A 3379-nucleotide genomic window follows, 5' to 3' on the forward strand; every position below is an offset into this window, starting at 1 on the left:
GAAGAAAGCAGATACGGAAAGTGAAGAAATAGCAAAAACACCATTCCAAATTGGGAGAGAGGCAACTGTTGTTAACAACCCTAATTGGAACCCCAATAACTCAGAAGATAAATGGAAAAGGAAGCAGTTTTTAACATGCATGTTAGAAGGCCTATGGAAAACCAGGACCAACCCTCTCAATTACTCTAAACTGTCTATAATAGACCAGAAGTCAGATAAGAATTCTGTAGCCTTTATGGAAAGACTGAGAGAGGCTATACTAGAACCCACCTCCTTATCCCCTAGTTCAGTTGAGGTGCAGCTCATCCTGAAGGACAACTTTATTACACAGGTCCCAATATTAGAAGGAAAGTACAGAAGCAAGCTATAGCACCAGATAGCACCTTAGGGAGCCTCCTGAAGGTGGCTACTTTGGTCTTTTATAATAGGGACCGGGGTGGCCCAAAAGAAAGAGAGAAAGCTCAGGAGAAGGACAGAGCCTCTAGCAACAGCTTTGTAGGCTTGCAAAGTCCAGGATCCCTGAGATGCATCCACTAGTTGCTGTCGGTGTGGCAGGGCAGGGCATTTTAAGAAGGAATGCCCAGGCAGCAAGACGAAGCCAGCTGGACCCTGTCCAGCCTGTGGCGGAGATCACTGGAGATGGAACTGCCCCCAGAGGTGGAGGCCGCTGGGTTCAGGACCACTCTCACAGATGGTCCAGCAGGACTGATGGGTCCTGGGGCTCCTGCCATTACAGCACAGGAGCCCCGGGTGATTCTGGAAATTAAGAGAAGGAAAGCAGACCTCCTTCTAAACACTAGAGCCAGTCTCCTTCCTCCCCTCTAAATCCAGTCCTCCCCTCTTCCCATAGAACGACCGGAAGGGGCATCTCAGGAAAAACTCTATTCCAATATTTTTCTGAACCTTAGTTGCAGTTAGAAGAACCTATTGTTTACACGTGCTTCCAAACCATTGTCATAATAGCTCTACTAGTTTAAAAAAAGCCTCCAAATTACCCCTAGGAGATAGTTTAACTGTTTACACTCCACATGATGTGGCAGAATCACTGTCCTCTAGGCAGAGCTCTTAGTTAACAAACAGCCAGTAAGGCAAGAAGTACACAAGGCAGGGTAAGCAGTAGTCACTCTAAACAATGTCTCTCCCCAGGCACAAGCACTTAATTGGCTGAGCTAATAGCTAATAGCTCTTACAAGAGCACTTGAATTAAGCAAGGAAAGGCAGCTAACATTTATACCTACTCCAGGTATGCTTTCTTAGCTCTCCATGCTCATGCTGCCATTTAAAAGGAAGACCACCAATGGATCTCCTATAAAATATCACCACAAAATTAGCAGGTTATTATTCTCAGTTTTCCTTCCATGAGAAATAGGAGGGTTGCATTGTAGGGGACATCAAAAGGGAACAAATAAGGTAGCCAAAGAAAATAGGTTAGCTGATCAGGCAGCTAAGTCAAAGTTAAGGAAGCCTCAGGGCATCAACATGTTTCAAGCCCCTTCTAATTTAGGAAGGCTTCATAAGAGAAATTAAGCCCCAGTATTCCCCTGCAGAAATGAAATAGGCCACTTCTCAAGGGCATACTTTTCGGTTCTCAGGATGGTTATAGTCAGGATGGCAAACTCTATTTTCCAGCCTCCAGCCAATGGAAAATCCTTAAAATCCTTTGCCAAGCTTTTCAATTGGGAAAGGACAAAAACTTATTAATGTGCTGAGACTGTTTCAGGCAGGAAACTTCTCAATTGGTTACGCATGTAAACTCTCTAGCTCACTTCCAATAGAAATTAACACAACCAGCGAGAACCAAATCCCAGGAAATAGATCCACCTTTATTTAACCCAGGAAATTTGGTATTGGTGAAAACTCTCAGCTCTGTCTCCTTCCCTAAGTCAAGCTGGAAAAGGCCGTACACTGTTCTTCTTTCAACCCCCTCAGCAGTAAAACTTACAGGAATCAACTCCTGGATACATCACACTCAAGTCAAAGCCTGAAGAGCTGAGGGAGCAACCCCTGACAGCTCAGAGGAATGTCATAAATATCAATGTGAAGAAATAGAGGATCGTAAGCTGAAAATCATAAAAGATAAGTAACTGAGTGAGGGCTACTCATCTTACTCAGCCCATCTCCTACCTCACCAGATACTTTTTATTATTTCTAACCTTTCTTCTCAAAGTTCATCACCAGATACTAAAACTTCTTTTTAGTGCATATTTGCAGGGAGATTTTAATTATTCATAGAATCACACTTGTAACTTTGTCCATCCCCAAAGGGAAATGCTATGTCTTGGTAAGTAAAGTTTTCAATGGAAATTATTTACTATGCAACTCTTGTAGAAACTGTTATAGTTATGCTACCATTTGCAAAAGAACTATACACTGCAGCACCCACAATGTGAAATTCTGGTTGTAAAATTCTAATTGCTGTAATTTTGCCTAATTATTATCCTTATCCTGCACATCCTGCACATATACCTCAGAACTTAAATAAAAATTATTAAAAAAAACCCATCAGAACAATATTTAAAATATTTAAGAATATGGGAAGTAGTAAATAGAGGTTCAAATGGTGTAAGATCCTTGCATTTTCAGGGAAGTGTTTGATGTAATTGTTTGGACGAACGGAGGCAAGATGGTGCACTTCCGGGTTCTTCTTCACCACCAACTCTTCCCGCGCGCGCGAAAATGCAGCTGGCGCCCAGGGAGGGTGCAGACCAACTGGGCATGCGCCAGGTGACGTCAATCTGAAGAGACCAAGATTTACCTGGTCGCACCTGCGGAACGCCCCTGACACGCCCATGCCCCACCTATTGCCCTCCCACTCCTAGAAAAGCCGCTCTCCGCCATTGAGCCACGCGGCCCTCTCACAGCCCCAGTCCTGTCGGGATGTCGGGACTGTGGGAAGTCCATCCGAGAGCCCCACGGGGGAACTCTGCCGGCCTTCTTTGCCGGAGGCGGACAGACTTCTTCTCCACACCTTGGGTTACTAAAATAAACTTGCAGTTTTGCGCCTGACCTTTGCCTACTTGCTGGTTCTTTTGCTCGCTCTGGTGGTCTTAGAAAAACAAGACAGATGGTGCCGAAACCCGGGAGGAGACCCCTCCTCAGGGCCCCCAGGGTCTGGGGAGCCTCCTCCTCCTCGTTCCACGCCGCGGACGGACCAGGACCTGAGACCCCCTTCCCTCACTCTCATGGCCTCTCTGGGGTAAGTGCCCTTGTCTCCTCTTTACCTCCCTCGGCCAGAAACCCTGTGCAGGTCCGAGGTCCATTTTGAGCCACCAAGTGGCTTGGGAGAGCCTTGCAGGACGGAGACGTCCGCCTGAAGGTAATCTCCACCTTGGCTTCAAGAGCCTCCAGTCTGTCTCTGCTGGTTCCAAAGGACGCTTTG

Source organism: Piliocolobus tephrosceles, chromosome 1 (assembly GCF_002776525.5).
Source record: "Piliocolobus tephrosceles isolate RC106 chromosome 1, ASM277652v3, whole genome shotgun sequence".
Lineage (NCBI taxonomy): Eukaryota > Metazoa > Chordata > Mammalia > Primates > Cercopithecidae > Piliocolobus > Piliocolobus tephrosceles.